The sequence below is a fragment of the Schistocerca gregaria genome, chromosome 3, assembly GCF_023897955.1.
Source record: "Schistocerca gregaria isolate iqSchGreg1 chromosome 3, iqSchGreg1.2, whole genome shotgun sequence".
NCBI lineage: Eukaryota > Metazoa > Arthropoda > Insecta > Orthoptera > Acrididae > Schistocerca > Schistocerca gregaria.
Genome location: NC_064922.1, coordinates 654,160,785 through 654,167,892, shown reverse-complemented (window position 1 = coordinate 654,167,892; position 7,108 = coordinate 654,160,785).

The window sequence follows — 7,108 nt, the reverse complement described above, 5'->3', positions numbered from 1 at the left end:
ATGTATTTAAAGTGTTTCGATGAAGGACAACGCTAGCAGTGGATTTGTATGTAAGGTGTGTCGGGGAGGAACAGACCGGCACGGGAACACATGTAAAGTGTGTCAGGGAGAGACAATTATAGCAGTGGAATGTATGTAAGGTGTGTCAATGAGGGACAGCACTAGCAGTGCAATGAATGTAAAGTGTGTCCGGGAGGGACACCACTAGCAGGGGAACATATGCAAAGTGTGTCGAGGAGGGACAGCACTAACAGTGGAATGTATGTAAAGCGTGCCAGGGAGGGACAGCACAAGGGGGGAATGTATGTAAAGCATGTCAAGGAGGGACAGCACTAGCAGTGGAATGTATGTAAGGTGTTTCAGGGAGGAACAGCACTAGCAGTGTAATGTATGTAAAGTGTGTCTGGGAGGGAGAGCACCAGCAGGGAACATATGTAAAGTGTGTTGGGGAGGGACAGTACTATCAGTGGAATGTATGTATAAATTGTCAGGAAGTGAGAGCACTAGCGTTGTAATGTATGTAAAGCATATCAGGGAGCGACAGCACTAGCGGTGGAATGTATGTAAAGTGTGTCAGAGAGGGACAGCACTAGCGGTGGAATGTATGTAAAGCATGTCAGGGAGGGACAGCACTAGTGGGGGAACGTATGAAAAGTGTGTCATGGAGGGACAGCACTGGCATTGGAATGTATGTAAGGTGTGTCAGGGCGGAAGAGCAATAACAGTAAAATGTATGAAAAGTGTGTCAAGGATGGACAACATTAGCATCGGAACGTATTTAAAGTGTGTAGGGGGGGGATAGCACTAGCAGTAGAACATATGTAACGCATTAGGGTGACAGAACAAGCAGTGGAATGTATTTAAAGCTAGTTACGGAGGAACAGCGCTAGCAGGGAACGTATTTAAAGTGTGGCGGGGTGAGACAACACTAGCAGAGGAACGTATTTAATGTGTCGGAGAGGGACAACACTAGCAGTGTAATGTATGTAAAGTGTGTTAGGGAAGAACAACACTAGTAGTGGAACGTACATGAAATTTGTCGGGGAGAGACAACAGTAGCAGTGGAAATGCATGTAAAATGAGTCAGGGAGGAACAGCACTAGTGGTGGAACGTATGTAAAGTGTTTCAGGGAGGGACATCACTAGCGGGGGAACGATTGTAAAGTGTGTCAAGGAAGGACAGCACCATTGGTGGAATGTATGTAAGGTGTGTCAGGGAGGAACAGCACTAGCTGTGTAATGTATGTAAAGTGTGTCAGGGAGGGACAGACTAGCAAGGGAACATATGTAAAGTGTGTCGGGGAGGGACAGCAGTAGCAGTGGAATGTATGTAAAGTGTGTCATTGAGGGACAGCACTAGCGGGGGAATGTATGTAAAGTGGGTCGAGGAGGGACAGTACTATTGGTGGAATGTATGTTAGGTGTGTCAGGGAGGAACAGCACTAGCTGTGTAATGTATGTAAAGTGTGTCAGGGAGGGAGAGCACTGGCAGGGGAACATACATAATGTGTGTCATGGAAGGACAGCACTAGCAGTGGGATGTATGTAAGGTGTGATAGGGAGGGACTGCAATAGCACTGTAATATATTTAAAGTGTGTCAGGGACGGAGAGCACTAACAGGTGAACATATGTTAAGTGTGTCGGGGAGGCACAGCTCTAGCAGGGGAATGTCTGTAAAGCGTGTCAGGGAGGGACAGCACTAGCAGGGGAATGTACGTAAAGTGTGTCGGGGTGGAACAGCACTAGCAGAGGAATGTATGTAAAGCGTGTTAGGGAAGGACAGCACTAGCAGAGGAACGTATGTAAACTGTGTCTAGGACGGACAGCACCAGCAGTGGAATGTATGTAAATCTTGTTAGGGAAGAACAGCAGTATGAGAGGAATGTATTTAAAGTCTGTCGGGGAAGGACAACACTAACAGTGGAATTGTATGTAAGGTGTGTCGGGGAGGAACAGACCAGCAGGAGAACGCATGTATACTGCATCAGGGAGGGACAGCACTAGCACTGGAATGTATGTAAAGTGTGTCATGGAGGGGCAGCAATAGCAGAGGAAGATATGTAAAGTGTTTCGAGGAGGTATAGCACTAGCAGAGAAACATACATAAATTGTGTCAGGAGGGACAGCACTAGCAGTGGAATCTATGTAATGTGTCTTAGGTAGGAACAGCACTAGCAGTGGAATGTATGTAAAGTGTGTCGGGGAGGGACAACATTAGCAGTGGAACGTATATAAAGTGTGCAGGGGCGGATAGCACTAGCAGTAGAACAGATGAAATGCATGTTGGTGACAAAAGAAGGAGTGGAATGTATGTAAAGCTTGTTAGGGAAGAACAGCTCTAGCAGGGGATGTATTTAAAGTGTGTCGGCGAGGGACCACACTAGCAGTGGAATTGTATGTAAGGTGTGTCAGGGAGGAACAGGACTAGCTGGGAAACGCATGTAAAGCGTGTCGAGGAGGGAGAGCAATGGCAGTGTAATGTATGTAACGTGTGTCGAGGAGGGACAGCACTAGCAGTGGAATGTATGTAAATCTTCTTAGGGTAGAAGAGCACTAGCTCTGGAACGAATTTAAAGTGTAGCGGGGAGGGACAACACTAGCAGTGGAATTGTATGTAAGGTGTGTCAGGGAGGAACAGCACTATCGGGCGAACGTATGTAAAGTGTGTCAGGGAGTGATAGCACTAGCGGTGGAATGTATGTAAAGAGTGTCAGGGAGGGACAGCACTAGCGGGGCAACGTATGTAAAGCGTGTTGAGGAGGGACAGCACTAGCAGTAGAATGTACGTAAGGTGTGTCATGGAGGGACAGCACTTGCAGTGTAATGTATGTAAAGTATGTCAGGTAGAGACAGACTAGCAGGGGAACATATGTAAAGTGCGTCAGGGAGGGACAGCACTAGTAGTGGAATGTTTGTAAAGTGTGTCGAGGAGGGACAGCATCAGCAGTGGAATGTATGTAAAGTGTGTCTGGGAGGAACAGAACTGGCACTGTAATGTATGTAAAGTGTGTTAGGGTAGAACAATACTAGTAGTGGAACATACTTAAAGTATGTCGAGGAGGGACAACAGTAGCAGTGGAATTGTATGTAAGGTGTGACAGGGAGAAAGAGCACTAGCAGGAGAACGTATGTAAAGTGTGCCAGGGAGGGACAGCACTAGCGCTGGAAAATATGTAAAGCGTGTCATGGAGGGACAGCACTAGCAGTGCAATATATGTAAAGTGTGTCAGGGAGGGACAACACTAGCAGTTGAACATTTGTAAAGTGTGTAGAGGAGGGACAGCACTAACAGTGGAATGTGTGTAAGGCGTGTCAGGAAGGGACAGCACTAGGGGGGGGGGGGATGTATCTAAAGTGTGTCAAGGAGGGACAGCACTACCAGTGGAATGTATGTAAGGTGTGTTAGGGAGGAACAGCACTAGCAGTGGAATGTATGTGAAGAGTCTCAAAGAGGGACAGCACTAGCAGGGGAACATATGTAAAGTGTGTCGGTGAGGGACAGCACTAGCAGTGGAATGCAAGCAAAGCGTGTCAGGGAGTGACATCACTAGCGTTGGAATGTATGTAAAGCATGTCAGGGAGGGACAGAACTAGCAGTGGAATGTATGTAAAGTGTGTCAGAAAGTGACAGCACTAGCTGTGGAATGTATGTAAAGTGTGTCAGGGAGTGACAGCAATAGCGGGGGAATGTATGTAAAGTGTTTCGAGGAGGGACAGCACTAGAAGTGGAATGTATGTAAGGTGTGTCAGCGAGGAACAGCACTAGCAGTGCAGTATGTAAAGTGTGTCAGGGACGGACAGCACTAACAATGGGATGTATGTAAAGTGTGTCGAGGAGGGTCAGCACCAGCAGTTGAATGTATGTAAGGCGTGTCAGGCAAAGAACGCACTAGCAGTGTAGTATATGTAAATTGTGTCAGGGAGGGACAACACTAGCAGTGGAATGTATGTATGGTGTGTCAGGGAGGGACAGCTCTAGCACTGTAATGTATGTGTAGTGTGTTAGGGAAGAACATCACTAGTAGTGGAACGTACTTAAAGTGTGTCGAGAAGGGACAACACTAGCAGTGGAGTTGTATGTAAGGTGTGTCAGGGAGGAAGAGCACTAGCAGGGAAAAATATGTAAAGCGTGTCAGAGAAGGACAGCAATAGCGAGGGAACATATGTAAAGTGTGTCGAGTAGGGACAGCACTAGAAGTGGAATGTATGTAAGGTGTGTCAGAGAGGAACAGCATTAGCGGTGGAATGTATGTAAAGCTTGTTAGGGAAGAAGAGCACTAGCAGGAAATGTATTTAAAGTGTTTCGATGAAGGACAACGCTAGCAGTGGAATTGTATGTATGGTGTGTCGGGGAGGAACAGACCGGCACGGGTACACATGTAAAGTGTGTCAGGGAGGGACAATTATAGCAGTGGAATGTATGTAAGGTGTGTCAGGGAGGAACAGCACTAGCAGTAAAATGTATGAAAAGTGTGTCAAGGAGGGACAACATTAGCAGCGGAACGTATTTAAAGTGTGTAGGGGGGGATAGCACTAGCAGTAGAACATATGTAACACATGTCGGTGACAGAACAAGCAGTGGGATGTATGTAAAGCTAGTTACGGAGGAACAGCACTAGCATTGACCGTATTTAAAGTGTGGTGGGGAGGGACAACACTAGCAGAGAAAGGTATTTAATGTGTCGGGGAGGGACGACACTAGCAGTGGAATTGTGTGAAATTTCTGTCAGGGAGGAACAGGACTAGCGGGGGAACGTATGTAAAGCGTGTCAAGGAAGGACAGCACTAGCAGTGGAATGTATGTAAGGTGTATCGAGGAGGGACAGCACTAGCAGTGGAATGTATGTAAACTTTGTTAGGGAAGAACAGCACTAGATGTGGAACGTATTTAAAGCGTGGCGGGGAGGACAATACTAGCAGTGGAATTGTATGTAAGTTATGTCAGGGAGTAACAGTACTAACGGTGGAATGTATGTAAAGTGTGTCAGGGAGGGACAGCACTAGCAGTTGAATGTATGTAAAGCGTGTTAGGGAGGGACAGCACTAGCGGTGGAATGTATGTAAAGCGTGTCAGTGAGGGACAGCACTAGCGATGTAATGTATGTAAAGCATGTCAGGGAGGGACAGCACTAGCGGTGGAATGTATGTAAAGCGTGTAAGGGAAAGGCAGCAGTAGCAATGGAACATATGTAAAGTTTGTCGTGGAAGGATAGCACTACATCTACATCTACATCTACATCCGTACTCCGCAAGCCACCTGACGGTGTGTGGCGGAGGGTACCCTGAGTACCTCTATCGGTTCTCCCTTCTATTCCAGTCTCGTATTGTACGTGGAAAGAAGGATTGTCGGTATGCTTCTGTGTGGGCTCTAATCTCTCTGATTTTATCCTCATGGTCTCTTCGCGAGATATACGTAGGAGGGAGCAATATACTGCTTGACTCTTCGGTGAAGGTATGTTCTCGAAACTTCAACAAAAGCCCGTACCGAGCTACTGAGCGTCTCTCCTGCAGAGTCTTCCACTGGAGTTTATCTATCATCTCCGTAACGCTTTCGCAATTACTAAATGATCCTGTAACGAAGCGCGCTGCTTTCCGTTGGATCTTCTCTATCTCTTCTATCAACCCTACCTGGTGCGGATCCCACACTGCTGAGCAGTATTCAAGCATTGGGCGAACAAGCGTACTGTAACCTACTTCCTTTGTTGTCGGATTGCATTTCCTTAGGATTCTTCCAATGAATCTCAGTCTGGCATCTGCTTTACCGACGATCAACTTTATATGATCATTCCATTTTAAATCACTCCTAATGCGTACTCCCAGATAATTTATGGAATTAACTGCTTCCAGTTGCTGACCTGCTATTTTGCAGCTAAATGATAAGGGACCTATCTTTCTATGTATTCGCATCACATTACACTTCGCTACATTGAGATTCAATTGCCATTCCGTGCACCATGCGTCAATTCGCTGCAGATCCTCCTGCATTTCAGTACAATTTTCCATTGTTGCAACCTCTCGATACACCACAGCATCATCTGCAAAAAGCCTCAGTGAATTTCCGATGTCATCCACCAGGTCATTTATGTATATTGTGAATAGCAACGTTCCTATGACACTCCCCTGCGGCACACCTGAAATCACTCTTACTTCGGAAGACTTCTCTCCATTGAGAATGACGTGCTGCGTTCTGTTATCTAGGAACTCCTCAATCCAATCACACAATTGATCTGATAGTCCGTATGCTCTTACTTTGTTCATTAAACGACTATGGGGAACTGTGTCAAACGCCTTGCGGAAGTCAAGAAACACGGCATCTACCTGTGAACCCGTGTCTAAGGCCCTCTGAGTCTCGTGGACGAATAGCGCGAGCTGGGTTTCACACGATCGTCTTTTTCGAAACCCATGCTGATTCCTACAGAGTAGATTTCTAGTCTCCAGAAAAGACATTATACTCGAACATAATACGTGTTCCAAAATTCTACAACTGATCGACGTTAGAGATATAGGTCTATAGTTCTGCACATCTGTTCGACGTCCCTTCTTGAGAACGGGGATGACCTGTGCCCTTTTCCAATCCTTTGGAACGCTTCGCTCTTCTAGAGACCTACGGTACACCGCTGCAAGAAGGGGGGCAAGTTCCTTCGCGTACTCTGTGTAAAATCGAACTGGTATCCCATCAGGACCAGCGGCCTTTCCTCTTTTGAGCGATTTTAGTTGTTTCTCTATCCCTCTGTCGTCTACTTCGATATCTACCATTTTGTCAACTGTGCGACAATCTAGAGAAGGAAGCACAGTGCAGTCTTCCTCTGTGAAACAGCTTTGGAAGAAGACATTTAGTAATTCGGCCTTTAGTCTGTCATCCTCTGTTTCAGTACCATTTTGGTCACAGAGTGTCTGGACATTTTGTTTTGATCCACCTACCGCTTTGACATAGGACCAAAATTTCTTAGGATTTTCTGCCAAGTCAGTACATAGAACGTTACTTTCGAATTCATTGAAAGCCTCTCGCATAGCCCTCCTCACACTACATTTCGCTTCGCGTAATTTTTGTTTGTCTGCAAGGCTTTGGCTATGTTTATGTTTGCTGTGAAGTTCCCTTTGCTTCCG